Genomic DNA, 14555 nt, shown 5'->3' with positions numbered 1-14555 from the left:
TCCGACGGCATAATGTAAGCAAAAGCGGAGCCGAAAAACTCTTCAGCAAATTCAGACCGACGTCTAAGCGTTCGTCGGTTGAAAGAAGCACAGGCTAGACAAGCTGCTACGTCGTGGTCTGGGCCTAAGCAAGGTAAGCAGTAAGAGTGGAAATCTTTATGAGGTATTTGTTTCCCACAATTTAAACAGTTATTCACTTTTTCTGACATCGGCTGCGGCAAGAAAGAGTCCCCAACGAGGTACTTAGCTTTTTAGAAGTCTTCGGTACTTGTAGTAGTAATCTCTGGTTCTGACCGACCGGCACTTGCGAACAGCTTCTGCTTCGGGCGCCACACGGCAAGAAAGACTGAGGAAAATGGTGTCGGCTGATGCCTTTATACCCGAAGAACTGCCGCTATGACGTCGGGTGAAGTGCGACACCAGCCGAGGCCAGACCCAGACTTTGGAATCCGGCCGACCGAAGGGCTGCCTGACGACAGGACAACCCATTTGTAAGGACTGCAGATGCATCCTTGAAGGACATCATGCTGGAGGGATAGATTTCTGTCCCAGAGTTTTCCCATACTCTGGAACAAACCATCTATCTATATCAAACAAAGTTCCTCATTAGCACTCCAAGAAAAATCTTGATGATTGGATGGGAAATAGGAAATTCAGCCTGGGGATCACATCTGTGGCTCTGATCGACAGGGCACAGGAAAATAATTTTCTTTGGTGGCGAAAGCCACGGTACCTTTTTGGCTAGGCTTACATAGGCCCTAGGGCCAATAGCCTAGTACCTACCTATGAACCTATAAGACGGGGCAGCCTCTGGGAGACAAACCTGTCTCTCCAAAAGGTTTTGTCGATGTTGCATATTAGATTCAGGCCTTTTCAGCAGGTAGTGCATGAGGAGTTAGACTTATGGATATGGAGAATCTCTAGTATGGCAGAGTCCAAGATTGCCTTGTAAGCAAGACACAGACCACCGCTGAGCAATATGTATGATACCGAGTAGAGTGATAGTGATTTGAGCTTGTCTGCATAGGACAGGTGTTGGAGGCCACGGATTCTCTGTGAGGCATTTCAGTGGCCTTTCCAGTTGATCCAGATGTTTGGAGAAGTACATCCCAAACAGGGCATTATACTCAAGTACTGGTCTAATGAGGGAGGAGTACAGAGAGGTAATAACCTCCTTTGTTCTGGATGCAATCCCTTTACTTATGAGATGAACCAAGTAAAAAGCTTTTCTGACCACTGCCACTACATGATAGTCGAATGTGAGGTTATCAACCTGAGTGCCCAGGTATCTCACCACAAATTGTGTGCTTAGGGGGATGCCTTTGATGTGGCAATCGGTAGGGGTTGTGTTTTTGCCAAATTACATGATGGATACATTTTTTGTATTTAGCTTGAGGCCATGACTTTGGCACCAGTCATTAGTTGCTGTAAGACCCTCTTGCAGTATGTTAACATCATTTGAGGAGTCAATGACAGCACCCAACTTACAGTCATCAGCAAACTTGGCCAGCCACAGGCCTTTTGTCTTTGCCTGGACATCTGAGAAATAGATCCCAAACATTAGGGGACCTCTGAGAAATAGATACCAAACAGGTGGGGTCCCAGGACAGGTCTGCTATCAGAGGAGGTGGTGCCTATTTTGACTTTGAGGGTCCAGTCGGTGAGCCAGTTGGCCACCCACTTGATGAGACAGGAATTTACACCAAGTTGTGTTAGTTTTTCAATGATGCCCAAGTGGGGGGTTGTGTAAAAAGCCTTGGTCAAGTCAAGGTAAGCTGCATGCACTGACTTTCCCTCATCTAGGGCCTTGGTGGTAGTCTCAAGGAAGTCGAACAGGTTCAACAGGCAAGATCTGCCCTTGACGAATCTGAACTGGGTGGTCTCAAGTTTATGAGATTCATAACAATACACGCCATGGCTTTACAGATTAGACTTGTCAAGCTAATGGGGCGATAGTTTCCAGGGTCAGTAGTGGCACTACCTTTGTGCAAGGGGATGACAATGGCAGATGTTCTTCGTAATTCACTGTTGCAGTCATCACATTTGGGTTATCTGCTTGCAGTAGCCCTCATTTGGCCTGATTATCTAAGTCTTGGGTCCTACGTCGGTTGCTGTCTCATCTTCCATGACGTTAGGTAGTCAGGAGTATAAAGCATACAGCCAACGCCATTACATCAGTCTTTCTTCCCGTGCGGTGCCCAAAGCAGAAGCAGTTTGCAAATGCCGGTCGGTCGACTCCTGAAATTTTCGTTTTCGAGTTTCAGAACCAAAGTCTTCAACTAAAAGTTAAGTACCCCATTGGGGAAACTTTTTCTTGCTCTAAACAGATGTCAGTAAAAGTAATTGCATTTCTTGTGGAAAGCAAATACCTCATAAAGATTTTCATTCGTACTGTATTCCTTGCCTAGACCCAGACCATGACATGCCTCGCTGTCGGCTTTGTGCCTTATTTAAACCACAAACTATCCATCGTCGGTATATTTTCACTCCTAAATATTTTGGTTCTCAGTTCAATTATCCTGATATGTCTTTGGTAAGCCATCTGATTACCGACATTCTGAAAAAACACAAAGAGAAAGACAGAGTCAGGCCACCTAGGTCCAAAGCTGCCAACGACGCTTCTCCTAAGCCAGACGCTAGTTCGCCTCAGTGAGGCGCTTTTGCAGCCCCTGATACCCGCTACTTTAGATTCACAGGCCTCTACTGAGACCGAGTATGCCGCAAGATGCTTCAACTGTGGAACCTGCGGATGTCTCTACCTTGGATAGGTCTGGAGCCGCTATGCAGGCACCGGCTTCTGAGGGTGTATTCAGGCCTACTGACTTGCATATTAAACCAACGCCATCTTCTTCTTCAAGGCCTAAAACACAAACCATGCCTAGAAAACTGACGCCCAGACCTGCATGGTCAGGCCTCTATGCCTAAAAAACAAATGATAAGAATGGCTGAAGACTTTATTACTTTAATCAGGGGAAGCCAACCTCCCCTCTAAGGGACCTAGGACTGAGTTTGATTATGATACTTCTGACCAGGATTCTGAAATTTCTGCTTCCTCTGATGACCAGGACTTACCCTTATCTACCTATGAGGATTCTGATGCTGAGGACTCTATTCCCTCTGCTTCCCCCTGAGAGGATTTGTCTTTTGGTGAAACCTTACATACTCTCAGGGAGCATTTATGTTGGGAAAGTCAGGATTTCTCTGATTCTAAAAAGAGGCTTAGGCATTTCTTACTCCTGCCCCAGCACAGGCCTTTAGCCATACCTCCTGTACTGGACATTGTTGATGATGCCTTTTCGGAATCTAGCTTGGCCCCTGACTTTACCTCCTGCTCCCAGAAAACCTGAATGATATTACAGGGTTCTTGACTCTCACAAGTTATTTTTCAAAAATCCTACAGCGGATCCTGAAACCATTTCACAGTGACCCAAGGGCTTTAAAAATACTACTGCTAAAAATCCTACCCCCTCTGATAGAAAGACTCCAGGGCGCTGGATAGATGGGGTAAGAAGGTATACACTTCTGCAACTTTGGCCATTAGGGCCTTGAATTGCCAGTTTCATATGTTAAAGTATCAGCAGCATATTACTGGACTGCTTAAACAGAAAATTATGTTGATTCCTGATTGGGCTGAAAATAAGGATTTACATTTAATGCATTCTGCTGAACAAGTTGGAAAACATACTTTGCAATGTGGTTTTTATTCACTAGAGGCATCTTTCAGGGCTGATGTAAATGGGTCTGTACTTAGAAGGCATGCTTGGCTTAAGGAGCAATCCTTGCCAGATCATGTTAAAGTGAAATTACTGGACACTCCCTTAAATCAGGACTGCCTGTTTGGCAACAAGGCAGAAGAATTTCTTATAAAGATGGAGGACAAAGCTAAATCTATGCAAACTGTTAAAGATTTTTTACAAGTGCAACCTCCAAGATTTAGTAGGCATTGGCCTTCTAAGAACTGGTCCTTTCCTGCCTCTTCCAGACCTTCTCAGTCCAAACCCAGATCCAACAGAGCACCCAGGGTTCAGTCCCTGGGGCCGCACAGGACTAAGCAGTAGGGGGCCTCCACTTCCACATCTGGGAGTAATAAAACTCCCCCCTATGGTAAACTGTCTCAATGACTTCTTTTTAAAACTTCCAAGCACTTCTCAGCTGACTGCCCCTTTGGGGTGAAAGATTGCATTTCATGCAAAGAATTGGAAACTCATTACCCAGGACAAATGGGTTTTAAATATAGTGTCCCAAGGATACAGATTTCACTTCCACACATTACCAACTCCAAGCAGTTGGCCAGATCTACCCCCAAAACAGTGGGCAGAGGCCCAAAAGCAAGTACTCTCTCTCTTAAGCATAGGGGCTACTCAACTGGCACCAGAAGAGGAAAAGGGACAAGGTTTCTACTCAAGACTTTTCCTGGTACCCAGAAAAGCCAATTCATGGCATCCTATCCTGCACGTGTCTACTCTAAACACCTTTTTGGAGATTCCAAAATTCAAGATGCTGACTCTTCACCAGCTGCTTCCTATGCTAGGCAAAGATGCCTGGTTGGCAACACTAGATTTAAAGGAAGCCTGCCTGCACATCCCAATAAGGGAAACTTGCAGAAGATACCTATGCTTCAAAGCAGGCCACACACACTATCAGTTCTCTGCAATGCCCTTTGGCTTATCTACTGTGCCCAGGGTATTCACAAAGTGCCTAGCTCCAGTCACTGCATTTTGCAAGCAAAGAAATATTCAAATATACCCATACCTGGAAATTCAGGCAGAAAGCCAGGACATACTTTTAAATCATCTGGTCTTTGTACAAAGGGTGCTAACTTGTCTGGGATACATCATAAACGAAAATAAATCACACCTGATACCCTGTCAACAAATTATATTCCTGGGAGCAAGCTTGAATACAACTTCCCAGATGGCTTTCCTCATGCCAGAGAAACAAATTAATTTGACAACCTATTTCAAAGTGGCCACAAAAACTCTGCTATATGCAAGGCAAATACTACAAACCTTGGGGTTCATGGCCTCCTGCTTTCTTCTAATTCCATATGCAAGACTGCATATGAGGAAACTAAAATGGTATCTAAAAAGCCTATGGTGTCAACATTCTCATGATCTAGACGCAATGATTCCTATCATACCTTGCCTACGCCTATCCATCCTTTGGTGGAAGAGGCCTGCCACCTAAACAAGGGACTACCATTCACACTACCCCCTGCCGCCCACCTAAACCCTAACAACAGACGCATCAGACTATGCATGGGGGGCTCACCTGGCAGGGAAGTGCATTCAGGGCAAATGGAACCCAAGTCAAATGCACCTGCATATCAATCAAAAAGAAATGTTAGCTGTACAGAATGCTCGGACAGCCTTCAAGGACCACATTTTTCCAGGACAATTAATGTTAAAGACGGACAACACCACTGTTACGTAGTACATAAACAAGCAGGGGGGTACACATTCTTACCCCCTCTGCAGACTGGCCATGGCATTGTGGAACACAGCCTTGAGCTACCAAGTGCATCTACAAGCTCAATTCCTGCCAGGAAAACTAAATACACTGGCAGACAGACTAAGCAGAAACCTCATGGACCCACACGAGTGGAAACTGGAACCAAGGATTTTCAACATGTTGACAAAAAAAATGGAGGAGCCCAGATTTACACCTGTTTGACTCCCCCCAGAACTATCAATTGGAAAAATTGTGCACAAGGACTCCCCACAGACAAGCTTGGAAAGTGGATGCTCTGTCCTTCAGCTGGAAAAACCTATCAGTTTATGCCTTTCATCCTCTGCCTCTGCTCTCCAAAGTACTACTAAAGATCAAACAAGACAAACCAAGGACAATTTTGATTGCACTAGACTGGCCACAACAACACTGGTACCCTCTTTTGCGCAGTGTCACTGTTGGCCCCATGGCACCTGCCTCAGACTCCTACCCTGCTGTCTCAGCAGGAGAACCAGATTCTGCACCCTCACCTTTAAACACTGAACCTAGCAGCCTGGCTAATTACCTAATCTATCCTTTACCATCCCTCAGTAAACCAGTGATGAATATCATTTTAGAGGCAAGGAGGCCTAGTACTGGAAAATCTTATGCTGAAAAATGGAAGAGATTCTGTGCCTGGAACCAGTCTCAAGGGATGAGCACAGCAGTGCCCAATTTACAATACTTAACTGAGATGCTTCACAAGGGCCTGTCTTTTTCCTCAATAAAAATTCACGCCTCAGACATTTCAGCACATTATAACACAGAACCTCCCCTCTTCTCTCATCCACTGCTCAAGCAGTTCTTCAGAGAGGCCAAAAATTTATGACCACCCAGGAGAGCTCCAACCTGGGACCTTAACTTTGTATTGGAGAAACTCACCCTTCCTCCTTTCGAGCCAGCTGCTACTGCAGATTTAAAATTCCTTTCTTGGAAAAAAAGCTTTCATTTTGGCAATCACTTCAGCAAGAAGGGTATCTGAATTACAGGCCCTTACCGCAGTGGAGTCTTTCATCATCTTTCATGCGGACAGGGTGTCCCTCAGGGCCAATCCCTCTTTCATGCCCAAGGTGGTATCCAGTGTGGCCCTTAATCAGTCCATTCATTTGACAACCTTCTTTCCCAATCCACAGAACAAAGGGGAATGGATACTGTACTCCTTAGATGTGTACAGACAACTTAGATTCTACTTGGACAGGCCTAACCCTCACAGGAAATCTGAACTGCTGGTGGCATTTGCTGCAGGGACAGAGGTGAAGGCTATTTCAAAGCAAACCGTTTCTAACTGGATAAGCCATTGCATTAATTTCTACTATAAGCACCATGGAAAACCTATCCCACAGGGGATCGGACCCCACTCTACCAGGGCTGCATCTACCTCTACAGCCTTTCTCAGAGGTGTCCCTACCAGGGACATCCTAGAAGCTGCTACCTGGAGTTCTGTACACATCTTCACCAAGTATTACCACTTGCCAATTTTTTCTAAATCCAGAGCTGGCTTTGCCACTGCAGTCTTGCAGGGCCTTATAGCTGGTCCTAATGCTATCTAATTACTTCCTCCCATCCTTAGCTTTGGGAATCTACCCAAATATGATGACTGCAACAGTGAAATACGAAGAACATAGTATAGTTGTGTACACTTGCCATAAATGTAGATGTTCGAGTGTATTCACTGTTGCAGTCCTGGTTACCCTCCCTCCAGCCCCCTGACTTCTACTGACTATACCTCTATTCTTGTTTACTATGCTTAAAGCTTTTTGGTGTATTTGCTTTTTTGCTGGAGGTGTAACCTTGTATATAATTGCTCCCATTATGGGGGCACCTGATATCTGGGGCAAGAAAAACTGATGTAATGGCATCGGCTGCATGCTTTATACCACTGACTACCTGATGTCATGGAAGATGAGACAGCAACCGATGCAGGACCCAAGATGTTGATAATCAGGCAGACTGAGGGCTACTGCAAGCAGATAACCCAAATGAGATGACTGCAACAGTGAATACACTCGAACATCTACATTTATGGTAAGTGTACACAACTGTACTTTCTCCACTCTGCTGGAATGAAGCCTGTACTTAGGCTGTGGTTGAACAGGGTGCTCAGTGGCGAGGCTAGTTCTTGGTGGAGATGTTGCAGAATACAGCCTGGGATACTATCAGGTCCCATGGAAGCTGTGTTCTTTGCCTTGGATAGGGCCTTTAACACGATTTATGGAGATGTGAGGTGTGGGACACGTATCGGGGATGTTGAAAGGGCCTATGGGGAGAGAGGGGGATGAAGTTTGCTCTGAAACTATCTGCTAGCAGGTTGGCTAAGTCAACAGGATCAATGTAAGAGATACTGTTAAGTACTAATTCGGAACAACCCAGGGCTTTCCCATGAAGGCTCCTGACTTAACTTAAGAAGACTTTATGGTTTCCTTTGTTTTGGAGGCCAGTTTCGATTCATAACTGGGTTTGAAGGTTTTCACTAGTGATCTAATTTGCTTGTTGAGGCTAAGGAGGGAGTTTTTCTAATTTAGAATTTGTTCCTTTTTACCCTTGGACAACAGTTTCTTCCTTTTGTTGTAAAGCCTGCTGATAGAGGATGCCCAAACAGGTTTGTCTTTCCTTGAGGAGCAGGATTTAGTTCTACTGGGTATGGCGGAGTCCATGCAATTGCACAGGTGCTTGTATACTGCACTGGTGTATTGTTCAGCACAGTTGTCTGCATCCTCTGAGGGGGGGGCGGTGGTGTGAAGCTACAGATACCCTTCCCTTAGGATGTTGTAGTCAGCTTTTGAGAAGTTTTTTAGCTTGATTACGGCTGGGGGGGGGGGTGGTTGGGTGGGACAGAAACTTCGAATGACACAGTCCAATGATCTGATCTCACCAGGGAAGAACATACTATAGGAGTGGTGCAGCAGTCACCCATGTTGTTGAGAAACAAGTACAGAATGTTATCTCCCCTTGTGGGGATGACACGAGCTGATCTACTGCATTAAAATTTATGAAGTCAAGGAATTGAAAGAGTGCATTAGTCAAAGAACAGTTCACCCAGTCTATGGAAGGGTAGTTGAAGTCATCAAGGATCAGGGTGTTGAGGGCACCTTGATGGAGTCAAATAGCTCCAGGTAAGAGAAGTGGGTGTCCTGAGTTATGGAGGGGGGTCTACAGCTAGCTATAACTTGGATGGGTGTCTTGCCAACTGTCAGTTGCACCTGGAATAGTTCCAGTGTGTCATGCTGGCAAACCAGTCTGGAGGTGTGCCTGTCCTTAATGAATATAGAGACTCTACCACCCTTAGTCTTCCTGGCCACATTTTGGGGTTAGAATGTGTGGAATGAGGTACAGCCTGGTAAGGCAGGGATGCTCTCCACAGCCCTGAACCAAGTTTTGGTGACCGCACAGACATTGGCATCCAGTGCAAGGAGAGCCTCCAGTGAGTATATTTTCAGTTTAACGCTCTTAGCATTAAGCAGCATGACCTTCAATTTGTTTTTTGACAAATCTTTTATGGTGGAAGGTTTGTCTTTAGGACATTGCCTAAAAAGGCACAATAGGAGAACCTTGGCCACGATCCAGATACCCAGGGGTGACAGGTGAAGGCCATTTCTGGCAAAGCATTGAGGCCTGTGGACCATGTCTTCCCAGGCAGACAGATACTGGATCCCCTTGGAATGACACAAAAAAACTAAGCCAATTGTTGAAGTCAATTATTTTTTGTTGATACTGTTGTATCAATTCTTGGTGAAGGTAGGATGCTGCTTAGGGCTAAGGTCATATCTGCCTGGAACACGTACTCAGAGTTCAATCATGTCTCTTTTCATACAGTCCATGGTGGTACGTCTTAAGTCATTCACACCAACATGGACAATGACAGAGTTGTACTTGCACTTGTTGTGGAGAGACTTAAATGCGTGCATGATGTGGTGGATTCTGGCACCAGACGACAACTGACTGTGACCTTTTCCTTGTTGAGCCTGGTGAGGGGGACATCGGTGTGGCTCACAACTGAGTCACCAATGACTAGTATATGTTTGGTTTATTGTTATGTCTTGTGGACTGTGATGGTTTATTGTTTTGTCTTATGGGCTGTGTTTGTAAGACACAGGTGTGTTGTCTGCTGTGTGTGATGTGTTTGGTGTTATGTGTGGAATGTTTGTGAGTGTGTTTTGGAGGGTTCTGCTGTTTAGGCAAGTTTTTATTGAGGATCTTTGTATAGGTGTGTATATGTGTTGTGCTTGGCTGTGTGGTGTGGTGTTTGTGCTGGCAATCTCCTCTTTGTCAGGACTACTGACTGTGGCGCGAGAGAGCATGGGCTCCAGGTTACTGACGTACATGTATTTCTCACAAGTGGAAAAAATATGTGCTAGAAGAAGAGGGTTGTCAGTAAAATTGAGACAGTTGCTACATTGTCTCAAGATGCCCATGTTGACCAGGCTGTCAGGAGAAACTGATGAGAATTGTCCAGTGTTCCAAATGCTTGGGCAGACTTATGGAGAGAGGGTTTTGGTAAGGGTTTGTCCACAGCAGTGTAGACCACCAGAACCTCCTTAAATGTAAAGCAACTGGCCTGAAGCACAAGTGCTAAAACCAAAGCTAAGATGCTTAGAATAACAGATACATTTAATCAGGCTACTAACAAGCAGTAATAAATGCAGCAAAATAAAAGCACTTGAACACTTAAGAGCACCCAGCAAAAATAAGGTAGTAAAGTAGGAAGAACACAATTACAGTAAAAGCAGCTGAATAAAGTGTAAAAATGTTTTTAAGTGGGGAGGGAGGAAACAGAAGATAGTTCAAGATTAGAGAACTAAGAGGGTTGACCTTCCCAAATGCTCTCTCTGTACTCAGTACACCAAGCTGATGTGGTAGAACAGGGAGGAATGTCCAAAGTCAAAGACGCAAGGGGGCAGTCCTACCCAAATAATCTCACTCTCATTGCACTAGGTTGAGTGATCAAATAGGATTGGACTGGGAGGAGTGACCAAAATCAGATATACAGCAGGGAGGGGCAATTCCAAACCAACCAAGTTTAAAGCTACAGCAACACTTGGTAGGGAGGGCAGAAAAACAAGCAGTGCATTCAGTAAAAGACAGAAACAATAAAGGAAAATATAAATACAGTACAGTGCAAATTGAACTGCAAAAAAAGTGTACTTATCAGTTTGGTATATCAGATGGTAATAGAATCCAACATAGCTAGGAATTTTAGGCTATATCAGCTCTGCACAAATTCACAGAAATCTGTTTTAGCATCAGAAATAAGGGAGGTGTGTGTGTGTGTGTGTGTGTGTGTGTGTGTGTGTGTGTGTGTGTGTGTGTGTGTGTGTGTGTGTGTGTGTGTGTGTGTAGAAGGGTGGATTTTGCCTGAAAAAAATGAGTTTGTCTACAATAACAAAGCAGAGATGACCTCTTTCTCCACTGTTGTTTACAATATATACAAAACCTTTCATTATGAAAATAAGAAGTGCAAACACAGGGCATAGGTGGAAGGTGAGAAAGGAATGCATAGGTTTGTTTACAGAAGACAATAACATAGCTGACAAATCCAGAACAGCATGTCCCTGGCTTTGTGAAATACTTTGAAACTGTTCCAAATATTCCTGGTTATAAAATAATGTTGATGAAGCAAAAGCCATACCTATTAATTATACACCCATGTAAAAAGTAGTGTAACAATTCCAGTACTTTTGCAGGCATGGAAAACGATGTACATAGGAGTATGGCTTAGGAAAGAGTTACTAGTAGCAGCAAAGGAGGTGTGGGAGAAAAAAAAAAAGTAGACGATGATCCACAAGTTAGGGGATGAAGTTTCTGATTATGGATATGGATAATAAAACACATGCAGTGAAAATGCCTTTGATCTCCTTGATACTATATAATGATCAGACATATTTCAATCAATTGCATAACCTATGACAGGAAATAAATAAGGAAGTGAAACACTTCTTGGAAAAGAAAGAGGTCTAGGGAGTAGTGGAATAAGATTTATTTATTTGTATTTGTTTATCAGGAAAGCCCGAGGGCCATAATAAGTGGGGCCCAAGAAGAAAAGCTCCACAGTTAGCTAATCATACAAACCATCATACAATATAATACAATGCAAAACAGTAAATGTTATATATCACATGCAAGATACAAAAATTAGTATAAAGAGAGAAATCCTAGAAATATTCCTCAGGCTTACATTGTTTTACTATGTAGTGATGACAAATGATAACCACCTTCCATTAGGTTAAAGAAACTAGCAAGGAGCAAGTAGGCAATTTAAAAAGGTACTTTAAAGCTACCCAGTTAAACCTACTACAGGTTCATACGAGGATACTAGGCTACTGGCCCTAGGGCCTTTATAAGCCGAGCCATGTTAAACCTTTGTTCCCTTACTGACCAAGTTGTAATTTCTGTACTTGCAGTGCGAGTCTATGACCAGCGCAGACTGCCCTTAACCAAGAGGGATATAGGTGACACCCCTGGAGTACATTTACGGTCTCCCATCCAGTTATCTAAGTTGCACTTAAATAGGGTCACCGACGAACTCTGTTTTATGTGAAGTGGGAGTTTGTTCCAGAGTTTACACAATCTCTGGGAGTCATAAATGTCTTGTTAGTGTCGTCGTAGGCTAGCTTAAGATCCCCAGAGCATCATTATAATCAAGCATGCATATGTAAGTATATGTGTAAATATATATATATATATAAATATATACACACACACATACATATATATATACATATATATATATATGCACACACACACACATACATACATACATATATATATATATATATATATATATATATATATATATATATATATATATATATATGGGCCCTTGTCAGAACGTCGAAAATACAGTTAATTGAACTGCACTTTGACAAAGTGACTTTAGCAAAAGTGCATAACATCGAATATGCACTTTCGCTAAAACAAAGTAGGAAACAAAAAACATGCTGTTTGCATGTTTTGTTAGCTGTACATCAACATATTCTGTTGAAGTACAACTGACAAATCTTTTGTGGAGATCACGGTGCAGTGGGGATAAGGGAATATTCCCTTTTCCCCACTGTAGTGCGATCTCGGAATTAGAATATTAAAGTGGGGGGTACATCCCCCCCACCCCACATGGGTGGTGCAGGGGGGCTTGCCCCCCTGCATAGTAGTGATTACATTTCTTTTTGTATGTATTTTTTAATTTAGTTTTGTTTACTTTAGCAAAAGTGCATGTTCGATGTTATGCACTAAACATGCTATGCACTTTCCGTAAAGTGGGTTCGTGAAAGTGCAGTTCGATGAACTGCACTTTCGATGTTTTAACATAGACCTATATATATATATATATATATATATATATATATATATATATATATATATATATATATATATATATAGAGAGAGAGAGAGAGATGTATACATATATAGATATATGAACAATACGCTTATGGGGAGATGAAATGAAGATATTTTGCCATTAGGAATCTCAGATAAAGGGATAGAAAGTAGGCAATAAACATGAGGAAATAACTGGAGGAAATCAGACAAGGATCATAAGTAATGGGGCAAAGAACCCAGGGGGTAAAACTATGAAATTTGGTGGAAGAAAAATAACTATTTGGACTACATGATAAAGACAGGCTCACATATCTGAGAATAGCAGCCGAATATAGACAGAGAGAGGGAGAAACAGGAATGAGGGGTTAGTGGTCGTCTGGTGGAATATTTGGTGGGACAGAGAACAGATACGGCTATAAAAAGGTAATGAATAGTAAAACGTATAGAATTACGCACAGTAATTATAAGAAAAATAAATCAGAGGGGAGAAAAGGCTTGGTGGAAAAATTACAATCAATTAATTAATGGGAGAAAGCATGCAGGGCTTCACAAAATGTGACTAAATCAAGATGGTGCAGAATATTTGCATGGAAATAATTAGAGAGAGATTTTTTTATACCTCAAGTTGGTTGCAAATAATCTTCCTTCGGGCTCAAAGTAACTGTTGATGTGTAGTGGTGGGGATGGGGAGGGTTGAGTGCCTTGATATGTATGTGCTTACACCTGTCTGTGGTGTCCCACACACACTGCACTTTTATCCCTGATAAAACTGTTCCCCAAGCAAAGTCTGAAGCATCTGTGACTGACTGATTTGGAACAGGGAGGGAGAAGGGCAGACACGGATTTAAGGATATTTGTTGTCTCCAACAAATCATTTATTTTCTGATAAACCCCCAGCACTGGAATTTGATAAGACAAATGGTGCTGGTGATGGAACCAAAGAGATTTCAGATACCACTGTATCTTTCTCATGTGGAGTCTTTTTATTTTTATTTAACATTTGTTAATTGGGGAAAGTCCGACTTAGAACAAAGCCAATTTTCAGCGGAGGCCCGGGGAGCAATGCTCTAGATGCATATCTTTGTAACGTGGGAGGAAACCCTAGCACCCAGAGGAAACCCACACAAATGCAGGGAGGACATGCAGACTCCACACAGAATGAACCCCAGCCGAGAATCGAACCAGAGAACCTCTTGCTGTGAGGCGACAATATTACCGCTGCACCACTGCATCGTCCATTCGTCTTACCAGGGAAATCATGAGAATCACAGATGCCATGAGACCCAAAATCTTGAGGTTTACATTGCAGTGACCAAAGTTTGAGTGGGAAAACCTTAGGAAGAAATCTAGATATATTTCTTCCATGTGTAAGAAAAGGGAAAATGTGGACACCTTTTAGTCTGCAATGAGCTACAACGAGAACTACACACTTTGTGGATACTCTTGGTGTAGTGGATAGTTGAAAGTGTAAAAGCAGACAACACTTACTGTGATCCCAACACACAAATCTTAAGAAATGTCTGGATGAATATGGATGTGATACTAAGCATCTGTTCCCAGGAAACTTGAAATAGGAAGAGGTAACTGGTTGTAAAGTGACATCATTTTGAACTTAGGCACTATCACAAACAGGTTTAGGAAAGAAAGCATTTTCTTTCTTTCTTTGGCACCAAGAACATACTTGAATAAAAACCCTCCCCCACCTGGGAAGGAGGGGCTGGTTCTATCACTCCTTGGGACAACATGTTATGAAG

The 14555-nt window shown here is 43.0% G+C and overlaps 1 protein-coding gene across 1 annotated transcript in view; it reads right to left on the bottom strand.

Annotated features, from left to right (window-relative positions):
* Window positions 1–14555, bottom strand: part of PTPRG (protein tyrosine phosphatase receptor type G) — a 3415981-nt gene that overhangs the window by 302242 nt on the left and 3099184 nt on the right. The gene's annotated exons all lie outside the window — the stretch shown is intronic.

Source organism: Protopterus annectens, chromosome 7.part0 (assembly GCF_019279795.1).
Source record: "Protopterus annectens isolate FY-2018-M chromosome 7.part0, PAN1.0, whole genome shotgun sequence".
Lineage (NCBI taxonomy): Eukaryota > Metazoa > Chordata > Ceratodontiformes > Protopteridae > Protopterus > Protopterus annectens.
This window is presented reverse-complemented; position numbering and strand designations above follow the sequence as displayed.